The sequence below is a fragment of the Ranitomeya imitator genome, chromosome 5 (genome assembly GCF_032444005.1).
Source record: "Ranitomeya imitator isolate aRanImi1 chromosome 5, aRanImi1.pri, whole genome shotgun sequence".
NCBI classification, from domain to species: domain Eukaryota; kingdom Metazoa; phylum Chordata; class Amphibia; order Anura; family Dendrobatidae; genus Ranitomeya; species Ranitomeya imitator.
Window position 1 is genome coordinate 687,984,916 of NC_091286.1, and position 22,271 is coordinate 688,007,186.

At 38.0% G+C, this 22,271-nt stretch overlaps 1 protein-coding gene across 3 annotated transcripts in view; it reads left to right on the plus strand.

Moving 5' to 3' along the window:
* Positions 1 to 22,271, plus strand: part of EFR3B (EFR3 homolog B) — a 164,968-nt gene that overhangs the window by 46,429 nt on the left and 96,268 nt on the right. Inside the window, exon 1 of one of the 3 annotated variants that reach the window (XM_069728429.1) lies at positions 10,510 to 10,614. The exons of the other annotated variants lie outside the window; for them this stretch is intronic. The gene's annotated coding sequence lies outside the window, so the exon portion shown is untranslated. Of the gene's footprint in view, positions 1 to 10,509; positions 10,615 to 22,271 lie in introns of those variants that run through there. 3 annotated transcript variants of the gene reach the window in all.

The window sequence follows — 22,271 nt, forward strand, 5'->3', positions numbered from 1 at the left end:
TAATACTGCTCCCTATGTACAAGAATATAACTACTATAATACTGCCCCTATGTACAAGAATATAACTACTATAATACTGCCCCTATGTACAAGAATATAACTACCTATAGGTGCATAGGTACATAGGGGGCAGTATCATAGTAGTTATATTCTTGTACATAGGGGCAGTATCATAGTAGTTATATTCTTGTACATAGGGGCAGTATTATAGTAGTTACCGTATATTCTTGTATATAGGGGCAGTATTATAGTAGTTATATTCCTGTACATAGGGGGCAGTATCATAGTAGTTATATTCTTGTACATAGGGGCAGTATTATAGTAGTTACATAGGTGCAGTATTATAGTAGTTATATTCTTGTACATAGGTGTAGTATTATAGTAGTTATATTCTTGTACATAAGAGCAGTATTATAGTAGTTATATTCTTGTACATAGGAGCAGTATTATAGTAGTTATATTCTTGTATATAGGAGCAGTATTATAGTAGTTATATTCTTGTACATAGGGGCAGTATTGTAGTAGTTATATTCTTGTACATAGGGGCAGTATTATAGTAGTTATATTCTTGTACATAGGGGCAGTATTATAGTAGTTATATTCTTGTACATAGCGGCAGTATTATAGTAGTTATATTCTTGTACATAGGAGCAGTATTATAGTAGTTATACTCTTGTACATAGGAGCAGTATTATAGTAGTTATATTCTTGTACATAAGAGCAGTATTATAGTAGTTATATTCTTGTACATAGGAGCAGTATTATAGTAGTTATATTCTTGTATATAGGAGCAGTATTATAGTAGTTATATTCTTGTACATAGGGGCAGTATTGTAGTAGTTATATTCTTATACATAGGGGCAGTATTATAGTAGTTATATTCTTGTACATAGGGGCAGTATTATAGTAGTTATATTCTTGTACATAGCGGCAGTATTATAGTAGTTATATTCTTGTACATAGGAGCAGTATTATAGTAGTTATATTCTTGTATATAGGAGCAGTATTATAGTAGTTATATTCTTGTACATAGGAGCAGTATTATAGTAGTTATATTCTTGTACATAGGAGCAGTATTATAGTAGTTATATTCTTGTATATAGGAGCAGTATTATAGTAGTTATATTCTTGTACATAGGAGCAGTATTATAGTAGTTATATTCTTGTATATAGGGGCACTATTATAGTAGTTATATTCTTGTACATAGGGGGCAGTATTATAGTAGTTATATTCTTGTACATAGGGGACAGTATTATAGTAGTTATATTCTTGTACATAGGAACAGTATTATAGTAGTTATATTCTTGTACATAGGGGACAGTATTATAGTAGTTATATTCTCGTACATAGGGGGCAGTATTATAGTAGTTATATTCTTGTACATAGGGGGCAGTATTATAGTAGTTATATTCTTGTACATAGGGGGCAGTATTATAGTAGTTACCGTATATTCTTGTATATAGGAGCAGTATTATAGTAGTTATATTCTTGTACATAGGGGGCAGTATTATAGTAGTTATATTCTTGTACATAGGGGCAGTATCATAGTAGTTATATTCTTGTACATAGGGGCAGTATTATAGTAGTTACCGTATATTCTTGTATATAGGGGCAGTATTATAGTAGTTATATTCCTGTACATAGGGGGCAGTATCATAGTAGTTATATTCTTGTACATAGGGGCAGTATTAATATAACTACTATAATACTGCTCCTAGGTACAAGAATATAACTACGATAATACTGCTCTTATGTACAAGAATATAACTACTATAATACTGCCCCCTATGTACAAGAATATAACTACTATAATACTGCTCCTAGGTACAAGAATATAACTACTATAATACTGCTCTTATGTACAAGAATATAACTACTATAATACTGCTCCTATGTACAAGAATATAACTACTATAATACTGCCCCCTATGTACAAGAATATAACTACTATAATACTGTTCCTAGGTACAAGAATATAACTACTATAATACTGCTCTTATGTACAAGAATATAACTACTATAATACTGCTCCTATGTACAAGAATATAACTACTATAATACTGCCCCCTATGTACAAGAATATAACTACTATAATACTGCTCCTATGTACAAGAATATAACTACTATAATACTGCCCCTATGTACAAGAATATAACTACTATAATACTGCCCCCTATATACAAGAATATAACTACTATAATACTGCCCCCTATATACAAGAATATAACTACTATAATACTGCTCCTATGTACAAGAATATAACTACTATAATACTGCCCCTATGTACAAGAATATAACTACTATAATACTGCTCCTATATACAAGAATATAACTACTATAATACTGCTCCTATGTACAAGAATATAACTACTATAATACTGCTCCTAGGTACAAGAATATAACTACTATAATACTGCTCTTATGTACAAGAATATAACTACTATAATACTGCTCCTATGTACAAGAATATAACTACTATAATACTGCCCCCTATGTACAAGAATATAACTACTATAATACTGCCCCTATGTACAAGAATATAACTACTATAATACTGCTCCTAGGTACAAGAATATAACTACTATAATACTGCTCTTATGTACAAGAATATAACTACTATAATACTGCTCCTATGTACAAGAATATAACTACTATAATACTGCCCCTATGTACAAGAATATAACTACTATAATACTGCTCCTATGTACAAGAATATAACTACTATAATACTGCCCCTATGTACAAGAATATAACTACTATAATACTGCTCCCTATGTACAAGAATATAACTACTATAATACTGCCCCCTATATACAAGAATATAACTACTATAATACTGCCCCCTATATACAAGAATATAACTACTATAATACTGCTCCTATGTACAAGAATATAACTACTATAATACTGCTCCTAGGTACAAGAATATAACTACTATAATACTGCTCTTATGTACAAGAATATAACTACTATAATACTGCTCCTATGTACAAGAATATAACTACTATAATACTGCCCCTATGTACAAGAATATAACTACTATAATACTGCTCCTATGTACAAGAATATAACTACTATAATACTGCCCCTATGTACAAGAATATAACTACTATAATACTGCTCCCTATGTACAAGAATATAACTACTATAATACTGCCCCCTATATACAAGAATATAACTACTATAATACTGCCCCCTATATACAAGAATATAACTACTATAATACTGCCCCTATGTACAAGAATATAACTACTATAATACTGCTCCTATATACAAGAATATAACTACTATAATACTGCTCCTATATACAAGAATATAACTACTATAATACTGCTCCTATGTACAAGAATATAACTACTATAATACTGCTCCTAGGTACAAGAATATAACTACTATAATACTGCTCTTATGTACAAGAATATAACTACTATAATACTGCTCCTGTGTACAAGAATATAACTACTATAATACTGCCCCCTATGTACAAGAATATAACTACTATAATACTGCTCCTAGGTACAAGAATATAACTACTATAATACTGCCCCCTCTGTACAAGAATATACTATAATACTGCTCTTATGTACAAGAATATAACTACTATAATACTGCCCCCTATGTACAAGAATATAACTACTATAATACTGCTCCTATGTACAAGAATATAACTACTATAATACTGCCCCTATGTACAAGAATATAACTACTATAATACTGCTCCTATATACAAGAATATAACTACTATAATACTGCTCCTATGTACAAGAATATAACTACTATAATACTGCCCCTATGTACAAGAATATAACTACTATAATACTGCCCCTATGTACAAGAATATAACTACTATAATACTGCTCCTATATACAAGAATATAACTACTATAATACTGCTCCTATGTACAAGAATATAACTACTATAATACTGCTCCTAGGTACAAGAATATAACTACTATAATACTGCTCTTATGTACAAGAATATAACTACTATAATACTGCTCCTATGTACAAGAATATAACTACTATAATACTGCCCCCTATGTACAAGAATATAACTACTATAATACTGCCCCTATGTACAAGAATATAACTACTATAATACTGCTCCTAGGTACAAGAATATAACTACTATAATACTGCTCTTATGTACAAGAATATAACTACTATAATACTGCTCCTATGTACAAGAATATAACTACTATAATACTGCCCCTATGTACAAGAATATAACTACTATAATACTGCTCCTATGTACAAGAATATAACTACTATAATACTGCCCCTATGTACAAGAATATAACTACTATAATACTGCTCCCTATGTACAAGAATATAACTACTATAATACTGCCCCCTATATACAAGAATATAACTACTATAATACTGCTCCTATGTACAAGAATATAACTACTATAATACTGCCTCTATGTACAAGAATATAACTACTATAATACTGCTCCTATATACAAGAATATAACTACTATAATACTGCTCCTATATACAAGAATATAACTACTATAATACTGCTCCTAGGTACAAGAATATAACTACTATAATACTGCTCTTATGTACAAGAATATAACTACTATAATACTGCCCCTATGTACAAGAATATAACTACTATAATACTGCTCCTGTGTACAAGAATATAACTACTATAATACTGCCCCCTATGTACAAGAATATAACTACTATAATACTGCTCCTAGGTACAAGAATATAACTACTATAATACTGCCCCCTCTGTACAAGAATATACTATAATACTGCTCTTATGTACAAGAATATAACTACTATAATACTGCCCCCTATATACAAGAATATAACTACTATAATACTGCCCCCTATATACAAGAATATAACTACTATAATACTGCCCCCTATATACAAGAATATAACTACTATAATACTGCCCCCTATATACAAGAATATAACTACTATAATACTGCTCCTATGTACAAGAATATAACTACTATAATACTGCCCCTATGTACAAGAATATAACTACTATAATACTGCTCCTATATACAAGAATATAACTACTATAATACTGCTCCTATATACAAGAATATAACTACTATAATACTGCTCCTATGTACAAGAATATAACTACTATAATACTGCTCCTAGGTACAAGAATATAACTACTATAATACTGCTCTTATGTACAAGAATATAACTACTATAATACTGCTCCTGTGTACAAGAATATAACTACTATAATACTGCTCTTATGTACAAGAATATAACTACTATAATACTGCTCCTAGGTACAAGAATATAACTACTATAATACTGCCCCCTCTGTACAAGAATATACTATAATACTGCTCTTATGTACAAGAATATAACTACTATAATACTGCCCCCTATGTACAAGAATATAACTACTATAATACTGCTCTTATGTACAAGAATATAACTACTATAATAGTGCTCCTGTGTACAAGAATATAACTACTATAATACTGCTCCTATGTACAAGAATATAACTACTATAATACTGTCCCTATGTACGAGAATATAACTACTATAATACTGCTCCTATGTACAAGAATATAACTACTATAATACTGCCCCCTATGTACAAGAATATAACTACTATAATACTGCTCCTATGTACAAGAATATAACTACTATAATACTGTCCCTATGTACAAGAATATAACTACTATAATACTGCTCCTGTGTACAAGAATATAACTACTATAATACTGCTCCTATGTACAAGAATATAACTACTATAATACTGCTCCTATGTACGAGAATATAACTACTATAATACTGCTCTTATGTACAAGAATATAAGTACTATAATACTGCCCCCTATGTACAAGAATATAACTACTATAATACTGCCCCTATGTACAAGAATATAACTACTATAATACTGTCCCTATGTACGAGAATATAACTACTATAATACTGCTCTTATGTACAAGAATATAACTACTATAATACTGCTCCTGTGTACAAGAATATAACTAGTATAATACTGCCCCCTATGTACAAGAATATAACTACTATAATACTGCTCCTATGTACAAGAATATAACTACTATAATACTGCTTCTATGTACAAGAATATAACTACTATAATACTGCCCCTATGTACAAGAATATAACTACTATAATACTGCCCCTATGTACAAGAATATAACTACTATATTACTGCCCCCTATGTACAAGCATATAACTACTATAATACTGCCCATATGTACAAGAATATAACTACTATAATACTGCTCCTATGTACAAGAATATAACTACTATAATACTGCCCCTATGTACAAGAATATAACTACTATAATACTGCTTCTATGTACAAGAATATAACTACTATAATACTGCTTCTATGTACAAGAATATAACTACTATAATACTGCCCCTATGTACAAGAATATAACTACTATAATACTGCCCCTATGTACAAGAATATAACTACTATAATACTGCTTCTATGTACAAGAATATAACTACTATAATACTGCTCCTATGTACAAGAATATAACTACTATAATACTGCTTCTATGTACAAGAATATAACTACTATAATACTGCTCCTATGTACAAGAATATAACTACTATAATACTGCTTCTATGTACAAGAATATAACTACTATAATACTGCCCCTATGTACAAGAATATAACTACTATAATACTGCCCCTATGTACAAGAATATAACTACTATAATACTGCTTCTATGTACAAGAATATAACTACTATAATACTGCTCCTATGTACAAGAATATAACTACTATAATACTGCTCCTATGTACAAGAATATAAGTACTATAATACTGCCCCTATGTACAAGAATATAACTACTATAATACTGCTTCTATGTACAAGAATATAACTACTATAATACTGCTCCTATGTACAAGAATATAACTACTATAATACTGCCCCTATGTACAAGAATATAACTACTATAATACTGCTTCTATGTACAAGAATATAACTACTATAATACTGCTTCTATGTACAAGAATATAACTACTATAATACTGCTCCTATGTACAAGAATATAACTACTATAATACTGCCCCTATGTACAAGAATATAACTACTATAATACTGCTTCTATGTACAAGAATATAACTACTATAATACTGCTTCTATGTACAAGAATATAACTACTATAATACTGCCCCTATGTACAAGAATATAACTACTATAATACTGCCCCTATGTACAAGAATATAACTACTATAATACTGCTCCTATGTACAAGAATATAAGTACTATAATACTGCTTCTATGTACAAGAATATAACTACTATAATGCTGCCCCTACATACAAGAATATAACTACTATAATACTGCTCCTATGTACAAGAATATAACTACTATAATACTGCTCCTATGTATAAGAATATAACTACTATAATACTGTCCCTATGTACAAGAATATAACTACTATAATACTGCTCCTATGTACAAGAATATAACTACTATAATACTGCTCCTATGTACAAGAATATAACTACTATAATACTGCTCCTATGTACAAGAATATAACTACTATAATACTGCCCCTATGTACAAGAATATAACTACTATAATACTGCCCCTATGTACAAGAATATAACTACTATAATACTGCCCCTATGTACAAGAATATAACTACTATAATACTGCCCCTATGTACAAGAATATAACTACTATAATACTGCCCCTATGTACAAGAATATAACTACTATAATACTGCCCCTATGTACAAGAATATAACTACTAGCACCGATCGCGGGCATTTAACCCCTCTAATGCCGCTGTCAATAGTGACAGCGACGTAGAGGGGCCCGTCCCTGCACACTTCCATCAGAATAACGCGATGTGATCGCATTATTCTCGTGGTCTCCATGGAGACCCCCGGATCCAAGATGGCCACGGTGCTCCTTTCAGGTCCTGCAGTGAGGTAGCTTGCGAACACCGGCTGATAACAGGCGCCAGCAAGCCTCCTACACTGCCTGTCACATTGCTGATCTCACACAGTGCTGTGCAAAGTGTCAGATCAGCGATCTGATGTAATATAGTGATGTCCTATCCCGGTACAATGTTATAAAGTAAAAAAAAAAAAAAAATTTAGAATGTGTAAAAATATTTTTTTTTAAAAAACCCAAATAAAGAAAAAAATAAAATAAATATTTTTCCAATAAATCCATTTATGTAAATAAAAAAAGCAATAAAAGTACACATATTTAGTATTGCTGTGTCCATAATGACCCGCTCTATAAAAGTGTCCACTAGTTAACTCCTTGAGTGAACACCATAAAAAAAAAATGAGGCAACAAACAATGCTTTATCATCATACTGGCAAACAAAAAGTGCAATAAAACTCAATAAAAAAGACAGATATAAATAACCATGGTGACCAGGGCAGCACGGTGGCGCAGTGGTTAGCACTGTTGTTTTGCAGCGCTGGGGTCCTGGGTTCAAACCCCACCAAGGACAACATCTGCAAAGAGTTTATATGTTCTCTCCGTGTTTGCGTGGGTTTCCTCCGGGTTCTCCGGTTTCCTCCCACACTCCAAAGACATACTGATAGGAAATTTAGATTCAGTGATGATAATGTGTGCAAACTGTAAAGTGCTGCGGAATGTTAGCGCTATATAAAAATAAAGATTATTATTATTTATGGTACCGCTGAAAGCGTCATCTTGTCCCACAAAAAACGAGCCGCCATACAGCGTCATCAGCGAAAAAATAAAAAAGTTATAGTCCTCAGAATAAAGCGATGCAAAAGTAATTATTTTTTCTATAAAAGTTTTTATCGTATAAAAAGCGCCAAAACATAAAAAAATGATATAAATGAGGTGTCGCTGTAATCGTACTGACCCGAAGAATAAAACTGCTTTATCCATTTTACCAAACGCGGAACGGTATAAACGCCCCCCCTAAAAGAAATTCATGAATAGCTGGTTTTTGGTCATTCTGCCTCACAAAAATCGGAATAAAAAGTGATCAAAAAATGTCACGTGTCCGAAAATGTTACCAATAAAAATGTCAACTCGTCCCACAAAAAACAAGACCTCACATGACTCTGTGAACCGAAATATGGAAAAATTATAGCTCTCAAAATGTGGAGACGCAAAAACTATTTTTTTGCAATAAAAAGCGTCTTTCAGTGTGTGACGGCTGCCAATCATAAAAATCCGCTAAAAAACCCGCTATAAAAGTAAATCAATCCCCCCTTCATCACCTCCTTAGTTAGGGAAAAATAAAAAAATAAAAAAAATGTATTTATTTTTAGTTTCTCATTAGGGTTAAGGTTGGGGCTAGAGTTGGGGTCAGGGTTTGGATTACGTTTACTGTTACGGTTGGGATTAGGGTTAGGGGTGTGTTTGGATTAGGGTTTCAGTTATAATTGGGGGGTTTCCACTGTTTAGGCACATCAGGGGCTCTCCAAACGGGACATGGCGTCCGATCTCAATGCCAACCAATTCTGCGTTGAAAAAGTAAAACAATGCTCCTTCCCTTCCGAGCTCTGCCATGCGTCCAAACAGTGGTTTACCCCCACATATTGGGTATCAGCGTACTCAGGACAAATAGCACAACAAGTTTTGGGGTCCAATTTCTCCTGTTACCCTTGATAAAATAAAAAAATTGGGGGCTAAAAAAAAATTTTGTGGGAAAAAAATGATTTTTATTTTCACGGCTCTGCGTTATAAACTTTAGTGAAACACTTTGGGGTTCAAAGTTTTCACCACACATCTAGATAAGTTCCTTAGGGGGTTTAGTTTCCAAAATGGTGTCACTTGTGGGGGATTTCCACTGTTTAGGCACATCAGGGGCTCTCCAAACACGACATGGTGTCTGATCTCAATTCCAGTCAATTTTGCATTGAAAAGTCAAACGGCGCTCCTTCCCTTCCGAGCTCTGCCGTGCGCCCAATCAGTGGTTTACCCCCACATATGGGGTATCGGCGTACTCATGACAAATTGTACAACTTTTGGGGCCCAATTTCTCCTGTTACCCTTAGTAAAATAAAACAAATTGGATCTGAAGTAATTTTTTTGTGAAAAAAAGTTAAATGTTCATTTTTTTTTTAAACATTCCAAAAATTCCTGTGAAGCACCTGAAGGGTTAATAAACTTATTGCATGTGGTTTTGAGCACCTTCAGGAGTGCAGTTTTTAGAATGGTGTCACTTTTGAGCATTTTCTGTCCTATAGGCCCCTCAAAGTCACTTCAAGTGTGAGGGGGTCCCTAAAAAAAATGGTTTTGCAAATTTTGTTGTAAAAATGAGAAATCACTGGTCAACTTTTAACCCTTAAAACGTCCTAAAAAAAAAAATTATGTTTCCAAAATAGTGCTGATGTAAAGCAGACATGTGGGAAATGTTTTTTATTAACTATTTTTTGTGATATAACTTTCTGATTTAAGGGCATAAAAACTGAAAGTTTGAAAATTGTGAAATTTTCGCCAAAATTTCCGTTTTTTTCACAGATAAACGCAAGTCATATTGAATAAATTTTACCACTATCATTAAGAACAATATGTCACGAGAAAACAATGTCAGAATCAGCGGGATCCGTTGAAGCGTTCCAGAGTTATAACCTCATAAAGGGACAGTGGTCAGAATTGTAAAGATTGGCTCGGTCATTTAGGTGAAAACAGGCTTCTATATTTCCTTCCCGTCTTCTCTGTGAATATAATGATGATTTCTCTTCCGTTTCTAACTCGTCCAATCAGATCTTCGGATAATTAGGCTTCAGATATTTAATTAATCGTGATACTAGTGACTGTGGCGTTTGTGCGGCACCCAGCGCCCCCGCCTCCTCCTCTGATGCCAGGCACTGCGTGTATGTGGACCCCATGACGGTGCCAGCTGTGTCGGTGCTGAGTTGCTGCCGAGAGCTCGCACACATCATCTGACGGTCACTGTTTTGCTGCTGAAAGCACCAGACGCTCCCACCTGGCACCGCCGCACGTGCCGGCATTTGTTTTATCCATCACATTCTTGTGCTGAATGTTCTCCGCATAGTTATTGTTATTGTTGAGAGGCGGACAGATGGTCCATTGTGTGTCTGCTAAGTTACAGTGGGGACACACTTCCCCATATTGAAGCAAAATTAAAAAAATAGTTTTAAAAATTTAAAAACCCTTTCCAGTTTTGGCCATTGTCTCATTGGTCTCAAATCAACTGCAGTGTCCTGCACTGATCCTGAGTTACATCCTGTATTATACTCCAGAGCTGCACTCATTATTCTGCTGGTGCAGTCACTGTGTACATACATTACATTATTGATCCTGAGTTACATCCTGTATTATACCCCAGAGCTGCACTCACTATTCTGCTGGTGCAGTCACTGTGTACATACATTACATTACTGATCCTGAGTTACATCCTGTATTATACTCCAGAGCTGCACTTATTATTCTGCTGGTGGAGTGACTGTACATACATTACATTACTGATACTGAGTTACATCCTGTATTATACCCCAGAGCTGCACTCACTATTCTGCTGGTGCAGTCACTGTGTACATACATTACATTACTGATCCTGAGTTACATCCTGTATTATACTCCAGAGCTGCACTCACTATTCTGCTGGTGCAGTCACCGTGTACATACATTACATTACTGATCCTGAGTTACATCCTGTATTATACCACAGAGCTGCACTCACTATTCTGCTGGTGCAGTCACTGTGTACATACATTACATTACTGATCCTGAGTTACATCCTGTATTATACTCCAGAGCTGCACTCACTATTCTGCTGGTGCAGTCACTGTGTACATACATTACATTACTGATCCTGAGTTACATCCTGTATTATATTCCAGAGCTGCACTCACTATTCTGCTGGTGCAGTCACTGTGTACATACATTACATTACTGATCCTGAGTTACATCCTGTATTATACCCCAGAGCTGCACTCACTATTCTGCTGGTGCAGTCACTGTGTACATACATTACATTACTGATCCTGAGTTACATCCTGTATTATACCCCAGAGCTGCACTCACTATTCTGCTGGTGCAGTCACTGTGTACATACATTACATTACTGATCCTGAGTTACATCCTGTATTATACTCCAGAGCTGCACTCACTATTCTGCTGGTGCAGTCACTGTGTACATACATTACATTACTGATCCTGAGTTACATCCTGTATTATACCCCAGAGCTGCACTCACTATTCTGCTGGTGCAGTCACTGTGTACATACATTACTGATCCTGAGTTACCTCCTGTATTATACCCCAGAGCTGCACTCACTATTCTGCTGGTGCAGTCACTGTGTACATACATTACATTACTGATCCTAAGTTACATCCTGTATTATACTCCAGAGCTGCACTCACTATTCTGCTGGTGCAGTCACTGTGTACATACATTACTGATCCTGAGTTACATCCTGTATTATACCCCAGAGCTGCACTCACTATTCTGCTGGTGCAGTCACTGTGTACATATATTACATTACTGATCCTGAGTTACCTCCTGTATTATACCCCAGAGCTGCACTCACTATTCTGCTGGTGCAGTCACTGTGTACATACATTACATTACTGATCCTAAGTTACATCCTGTATTATACTCCAGAGCTGCACTCACTATTCTGCTGGTGCAGTCACTGTGTACATACATTACTGATCCTGAGTTACATCCTGTATTATACCCCAGGGCTGCACTCACTATTCTGCTGGTGCAGTCACTGTGTACATACATTACATTACTGATCCTGAGTTATATCCTGTATTATACCCCAGAGCTGCACTCACTATTCTGCTGGTGCGGTCACTGTGTACATACATTACATTACTGATCCTGAGTTACATCCTGTATTATACCCCAGAGCTGCACTCACTATTCTTCTGGTGCAGTCACTGTGTACATACATTACTGATCCTGAGTTACATTCTGTATTATACCCCAGAGCTACACTCACTATTCTTCTGGTGCAGTCACTGTGTACATACATTACTGATCCTGAGTTACCTCCTGTATTATACTCCAGAGCTGCACTCACTATTCTGCTGGTGCAGTCACTGTGTACATACATTACATTACTGATCATGAATTACATCCTGTATTATACCCCAGAGCTGCACTCACTATTCTGCTGGTGCAGTCGCTGTGTACATACATTACATTACTGATCCTGAGTTACCTCCTATATTATACTCCAGAGCTGCACTCACTATTCTGCTGGTGCAGTCACTGTGTACATACATTACATTACTGATCATGAGTTACATCCTGTATTATACCCCAGAGCTGCACTCACTATTCTGCTGGTGCAGTCACTGTGTACATACATTACATTACTGATCCTGAGTTACATCCTGTATTATACTCCAGAGCTGCACTTATTATTCTGCTGGTGGAGTGACTGTACATACATTACATTACTGATACTGAGTTACATCCTGTATTATACCCCAGAGCTGCACTCACTATTCTGCTGGTGCAGTCACTGTGTACATACATTACATTACTGATCCTGAGTTACATCCTGTATTATACTCCAGAGCTGCACTCACTATTCTGCTGGTGCAGTCACTGTGTACATACATTACATTACTGATCCTGAGTTACATCCTGTATTATACCCCAGAGCTGCACTCACTATTCTGCTGGTGCAGTCACTGTGTACATACATTACATTACTGATCCTGAGTTACATCCTGTATTATACCCCAGAGCTGCACTCACTATTCTGCTGGTGCAGTCACTGTGTACATACATTACATTACTGATCCTGAGTTACATCCTGTATTATACTCCAGAGCTGCACTCACTATTCTGCTGGTGCAGTCACTGTGTACATACATTACATTACTGATCCTGAGTTACATCCTGTATTATACCCCAGAGCTGCACTTATTATTCTGCTGGTGGAGTGACTGTACATACATTACATTACTGATACTGAGTTACATCCTGTATTATACCCCAGAGCTGCACTCACTATTCTGCTGGTGCAGTCACTGTGTACATACATTACATTACTGATCCTGAGTTACATCCTGTATTATACCCCAGAGCTGCACTCACTATTCTGCTGGTGCAGTCACTGTGTACATACATTACATTACTGATCCTGAGTTACATCCTGTATTATACCCCAGAGCTGCACTCACTATTCTGCTGGTGCAGTCACTGTGTACATACATTACTGATCCTGAGTTACCTCCTGTATTATACCCCAGAGCTGCACTCACTATTCTGCTGGTGCAGTCACTGTGTACATACATTACATTACTGATCCTAAGTTACATCCTGTATTATACTCCAGAGCTGCACTCACTATTCTGCTGGTGCAGTCACTGTGTACATACATTACTGATCCTGAGTTACATCCTGTATTATACCCCAGAGCTGCACTCACTATTCTGCTGGTGCAGTCACTGTGTACATATATTACATTACTGATCCTGAGTTACCTCCTGTATTATACCCCAGAGCTGCACTCACTATTCTGCTGGTGCAGTCACTGTGTACATACATTACATTACTGATCCTAAGTTACATCCTGTATTATACTCCAGAGCTGCACTCACTATTCTGCTGGTGCAGTCACTGTGTACATACATTACTGATCCTGAGTTACATCCTGTATTATACCCCAGGGCTGCACTCACTATTCTGCTGGTGCAGTCACTGTGTACATACATTACATTACTGATCCTGAGTTATATCCTGTATTATACCCCAGAGCTGCACTCACTATTCTGCTGGTGCGGTCACTGTGTACATACATTACATTACTGATCCTGAGTTACATCCTGTATTATACCCCAGAGCTGCACTCACTATTCTTCTGGTGCAGTCACTGTGTACATACATTACTGATCCTGAGTTACATTCTGTATTATACCCCAGAGCTACACTCACTATTCTTCTGGTGCAGTCACTGTGTACATACATTACTGATCCTGAGTTACCTCCTGTATTATACTCCAGAGCTGCACTCACTATTCTGCTGGTGCAGTCACTGTGTACATACATTACATTACTGATCATGAATTACATCCTGTATTATACCCCAGAGCTGCACTCACTATTCTGCTGGTGCAGTCGCTGTGTACATACATTACATTACTGATCCTGAGTTACCTCCTATATTATACTCCAGAGCTGCACTCACTATTCTGCTGGTGCAGTCACTGTGTACATACATTACATTACTGATCATGAGTTACATCCTGTATTATACCCCAGAGCTGCACTCACTATTCTGCTGGTGCAGTCACTGTGTACATACATTACATTACTGATCCTGAGTTACATCCTGTATTATACCCCAGAGCTGCACTCACTATTCTGCTGGTGCAGTCACTGTGTACATACATTACATTACTGATCCTGAGTTACATCCTGTATTATACCCCAGAGCTGCACTCACTATTCTGCTGGTGCAGTCACTGTGTACATACATTACATTACTGATCCTGAGTTACCTCCTGTATTATACTCCAGAGCTGCACTCACTATTCTGCTGGTGCAGTCGCTGTATACATACATTACATTACTGATCCTGAGTTACATCCTGTATTATACCCCAGAGCTGCACTCACTATTCTGCTGGTGCAGTCACTGTGTACATACATTACATTACTGATCCTGAGTTACATCCTGTATTATACCCCAGAGCTGCACTCACTATTCTGCTGGTGCAGTCACTGTGTACATACATTACAGTACTGATCCTGAGTTACATCCTGTATTATACTCCAGAGCTGCACTCACTATTCTGCTGGTGCAGTCACTGTGTACATACATTACATTACTGATCCCGAGTTACATCCTGTATTATACCCCAGAGCTGCACTCACTATTCTGCTGGTGCAGTCACTGTGTACATACATTACATTACTGATCCTGAGTTACCTCCTGTATTATACCCCAGAGCTGCACTCACTATTCTGCTGGTGCAGTCACTGTGTACATACATTACATTACTGATCCTGAGTTACATCCTGTATTATACCCCAGAGCTGCACTCACTATTCTGCTGGTGCAGTTACTGTGTACATACATTACTGATCCTGAGTTACATCCTGTATTATACTCCAGAGCTGCACTCACTATTCTGCTGGTGCAGTCACTGTGTACATACATACATTACATTACTGATCCTGAGTTAAATCCTGTATTATACCCCAGAGCTGCACTCACTATTCTTCTGGTGCAGTCACTGTGTACATACATTACTGATCCTGAGTTACATTCTGTATTATACCCCAGAGCTGCACTCACTATTCTTCTGGTGCAGGCACTGTGTACATACATTACTGATCCTGAGTTACCTCCTGTATTATACTCCAGAGCTGCACTCACTATTCTTCTGGTGCAGTCACTGTGTACATACATTACTGATCCTGAGTTACCTCCTGTATTATACTCCAGAGCTGCACTCCCTATTCTGCTGGTGCAGTCACTGTGTACATACATTACATTACTGATCATGAATTACATCCTGTATTATAGCCCAGAGCTGCACTCACTATTCTGCTGGTGCAGTCGCTGTGTACATACATTACATTACTGATCCTGAGTTACCTCCTATATTATACTCCAGAGCTGCACTCACTATTCTGCTGGTGCAGTCACTGTGTACATACATTACATTACTGATCATGAGTTACATCCTGTATTATACCCCAGAGCTGCACTCACTATTCTGCTGGTGCAGTCACTGTGTACATACATTACATTACTGATCCTGAGTTACATCCTGTATTATACCCCAGAGCTGCACTCACTATTCTGCTGGTGCAGTCACTGTGTACATACATTACATTACTGATCCTGAGTTACATCCTGTATTATACCCCAGAGCTGCACTCACTATTCTGCTGGTGCAGTCACTGTGTACATACATTACATTACTGATCCTGAGTTACATCCTGTATTATACCCCAGAGCTGCACTCACTATTCTGCTGGTGCAGTCACTGTGTACATACATTACTGATCCTGAGTTACATCCTGTATTATACCCCAGAGCTGCACTCACTATTCTGCTGGTGCAGTCACTGTGTACATACATTACTGATCCTGATTTACATCCTGTATTATACCCCAGAGCTGCACTCACTATTCTGCTGGTACAGTCACTGTGTACATACATTAGATTACTGATCCTGAGTGACATCCTGTATTATACCCCAGAGCTGCACTCTCTATTCTGCTGGTGCAGTCACTGTGTACATACATTACATTACTGATCCTGAGTTACATCCTGTATTATACCCCAGAGCTGCACTCACTATTCTGCTGGTGCAGTCACTGTGTACATACATTACATTACTGATCCTGAGTTACATCCTGTATTATACCCCAGAGCTGCACTCACTATTCTGCTGGTGCAGTCGCTGTGTACATACATTACATTACTAATCCTGAGTTACATCCTGTATTATACCCCAGAGCTGCACTCACTATTCTTCTGGTGCAGTCACTGTGTACATACATTACTGATCCTGAGTTACATTCTGTATTATACCCCAGAGCTGCACTCACTATTCTTCTGGTGCAGTCACTGTGTACATACATTACATTACTGATCCTGAGTTACATCCTGTATTATACCCCAGAGCTGCACTCACTATTCTGCTGGTGCAGTCACTGTGTACATACATTACATTACTGATCATGAATTACATCCTGTATTATACCCCAGAGCTGCACTCACTATTCTGCTGGTGCAGTCACTGTGTACATACATTACATTACTGATCATGAGTTACATCCTGTATTATACCCCAGAGCTGCACTCACTATTCTGCTGGTGCAGTCACTGTGTACATACATTACATTACTGATCCTGAGTTACATCCTGTATTATACCCCAGAGCTGCACTCACTATTCTGCTGGTGCAGTCACTGTGTACATACATTACATTACTGATCCTGAGTTACCTCCTGTATTATACTCCAGAGCTGCACTCACTATTCTGCTGGTGCAATCGCTGTATACATACATTACATTACTGATCCTGAGTTACATCCTGTATTATACCCCAGAGCTGCACTCACTATTCTGCTGGTGCAGTCACTGTGTACATACATTACATTACTGATCCTGAGTTACCTCCTGTATTATACTCCAAAGCTGCACTCACTATTCTGCTGGTGCAATCGCTGTATACATACATTACATTACTGATCCTGAGTTACCTCCTGTATTATACCCCAGAGCTGCACTCACTATTCTGCTGGTGCAGTCACTGTGTACATACATTACATTACTGATCCTGAGTTACATCCTGCATTATACTCCAGAGCTGCACTCACTATTCTGCTGGTGCAGTCACTGTGTACATACATTACATTACTGATCCTGAGTTACATCCTGCATTTTACTCCAGAGCTGCACTCACTATTCTGCTGGTGCAGTCACTGTGTACATACATTACTGATCCTGAGTTACCTCCTGTATTATACCCCAGAGCTGCACTCACTATTCTGCTGGTGCAGTCACTGTGTACATACATTACATTACTGATCCTGAGTTACATCCTGCATTATACTCCAGAGCTGCACTCACTATTCTGCTGGTGCAGTCACTGTGTACATACATTACATTACTGATCCTGAGTTACATCCTGCATTATACTCCAGAGCTGCACTCACTATTCTGCTGGTGCAGTCACTGTGTACATACATTACATTACTGATCCTGAGTTACATCCTGCATTATACTCCAGAGCTGCACTCACTATTCTGCTGGTGCAGTCACTGTGTACATACATTACTGATCCTGAGTTACATTCTGTATTATACCCCAGAGCTGCACTCACTATTCTGCTGGTGCAGTCACTGTGTACATACATTACATTACTGATCCTGAGTTACATCCTGTATTATACTCCAGAGCTGCACTCACTATTCTGCTGGTGCAATCGCTGTATACATACATTACATTACTGATCCTGAGTTACATCCTGTATTATACCCCAGAGCTGCACTCACTATTCTGCTGGTGCAGTCACTGTGTACATACATTACATTACTGATCCTGAGTTACCTCCTGTATTATACTCCAAAGCTGCACTCACTATTCTGCTGGTGCAATCGCTGTATACATACATTACATTACTGATCCTGAGTTACCTCCTGTATTATACCCCAGAGCTGCACTCACTATTCTGCTGGTGCAGTCACTGTGTACATACATTACATTACTGATCCTGAGTTACATCCTGCATTATACTCCAGAGCTGCACTCACTATTCTGCTGGTGCAGTCACTGTGTACATACATTACATTACTGATCCTGAGTTACATCCTGCATTTTACTCCAGAGCTGCACTCACTATTCTGCTGGTGCAGTCACTGTGTACATACATTACTGATCCTGAGTTACCTCCTGTATTATACCCCAGAGCTGCACTCACTATTCTGCTGGTGCAGTCACTGTGTACATACATTACATTACTGATCCTGAGTTACATCCTGCATTATACTCCAGAGCTGCACTCACTATTCTGCTGGTGCAGTCACTGTGTACATACATTACATTACTGATCCTGAGTTACATCCTGCATTATACTCCAGAGCTGCACTCACTATTCTGCTGGTGCAGTCACTGTGTACATACATTACATTACTGATCCTGAGTTACATCCTGCATTATACTCCAGAGCTGCACTCACTATTCTGCTGGTGCAGTCACTGTGTACATACATTACTGATCCTGAGTTACATTCTGTATTATACCCCAGAGCTGCACTCACTATTCTGCTGGTGCAGTCACTGTGTACATACATTACATTACTGATCCTGAGTTACCTCCTGTATTATACTCCAGAGCTGCACTCACTATTCTGCTGGTGCAGTCACTGTGTACATACATTACATTACTGATCCTGAGTTACCTCCTGTATTATACTCCAGAGCTGCACTCACTATTCTGCTGGTGCAGTCACTGTGTACATACATTACATTACTGATCCGGAGTTACATCCTGTATTATACCCCAGAGCTGCACTCACTATTCTGCTGGTGCAGTCACTGTGTACATACATTACTGATCCTGAGTTACATCCTGTATTATACTCCAGAGCTGCACTCACTATTCTGCTGGTGCAGTCACTGTGTACATACATTACATTACTGATCCTGAGTTACATCCTGTATTATACCCCAGAGCTGCACTCACTATTCTGCTGGTGTAGTCACTGTGTACATACATTACTGATCCTGAGTTACATCCTGTATTATACTCCAGAGCTGCACTCACTATTCTGCTGGTGCAGTCACTGTGTACATACATTACATTACTGATCCTGAGTTACATCCTGTATTATACTCCAGAGCTGCACTCACTATTCTGCTGGTGCAGTCACTGTGTACATACATTACATTACTGATCCTGAGTTACATCCTGTATTATACTCCAGAGCTGCACTCACTATTCTGCTGGTGCAGTCGCTGTATACATACATTACATTACTGATCCTGAGTTACCTCCTGTATTATACTCCAGAGCTGCACTCACTATTCTGCTGGTGCAGTCGTTATATAGTCTACATACATTACACACAATCTTTGGTCCCCGGTGTGCATGGTTCTAGTCTGATGTACGTGTATAATCGTCTTTCGGACCTGACATTTTCGGTTGTCTGCTTCACCCCTTCAACATTTTTCCTCCCTTTTTAGCACTTTTTTGAAGTTTTGCTTTAAAGAGGAGCTGCTGTTTAATTTTTTTTAAAAAAATAAATCATTTGTACATGTGAAATAAGAAACTTTGTAATTTTTTTTATCAGAGAAGTCTTTCCTCCTCCTCTGTCCTCGGCTCATTATTCGTTCTGAAAGTTGTTATTTCAATGGTAGAATGTGACTTTCGTGAATTTCCCATGACTGAGATGGGAGTCGGTGCTGGTGAAGTTCTGTGGAGAAGTGTAACTGTGATGTCAGAATGTCTCCCGCTCCTCCGTAGAGTTGTACAAGCACCAACCGTCCTCTCCGGCCTCAGTAATGGGAGATACGGATTGGACACGTGGATTGGGAACGATCCGTCCGGGAGGAGAACGAGGCGGAATTCTCTGCTGAGATTTGATGCAAAGTTTCTTATTTTCATGTTTACGATTCATTTATGAAATAATCAGTTATTGCAACATTCTGCATATTTCCTATTAATCTGTTCCCACTGATCCTTCCCCCGGAGCGGCCGGGGAGCTTTCCATCAGCTGACGGTGACCTCAATCTGTGCGAGACCAAATCCTCGGTAAAAGGTTTATAAGCATCGAAATAATATGAAAGATCAAAACCCGGTCACATGGTCGCCTGCCCCGAAAATACCCGCAGTCACCAGCCTCTGCCCCTGACTACTACCACCAGCATGCTGTAAGGAGTTGTTCCACCCCAGTGGCTGAGCCATGGCTTTCACAGTGTACACTGACTCTCTCAGTGTAAGAAGTGGGACCACAGCAGCACAGAGTGTTTAAGAAGGGTGTGATAATTCACGGGAAGGTCACAGATTCACTGTTAGTGTAAGAAGTGGGGACCACAGCAGCACAGAGTGTTTAAGAAGGGTGTGATAATTCACGGGAAGGTCACAGATTCACCCTTAGTGTAAGAAGTGGGGACCACAGCAGCACAGAGTGTTTAAGAAGGGTGTGATAATTCATGGGAAGGTCACAGATTCCCCCTAGTGTAAGAAGTGGGGACCACAGCAGCACAGAGTGTTTAAGAAGGGTGTGATAATTCACGGGAAGGTCACAGATTCACCCTTAGTGTAAGAAGTGGGGACCACAGCAGCACAGAGTGTTTAAGAAGGGTGTGATAATTCACGGGAAGGTCACAGATTCACCCTTAGTGTAAGAAGTGGGGACCACAGCAGCACAGAGTGTTTAAGAAGGGTGTGATAATTCACGGGAAGGTCACAGATTCACCCTTAGTGTAAGAAGTGGGGACCACAGCAGCACAGAGTGTTTAAGAAGGGTGTGATAATTCACGGGAAGGTCACAGATTCACCCTTTAGTGTAAGAAGTGGGGACCACAGCAGCACAGAGTGTTTAAGAAGGGTGTGATAATTCACGGGAAGGTCACAGATTCACCCTTAGTGTAAGAAGTGGAGACCACAGCAGCACAGAGTGTTTAAGAAGGGTGTGATAATTCACGGGAAGGTCACAGATTCACCCTTAGTGTAAGAAGTGGGACCACAGCAGCACAGAGTGTTTAAGAAGGGTGTGATAATTAATGGGAAGGTCACAGATTCACCCTTTAGTGTAAGAAGTGGGACCACAGCAGCACAGAGTGTTTAAGAAGGGTGTGATAATTCACGGGAAGGTCACAGATT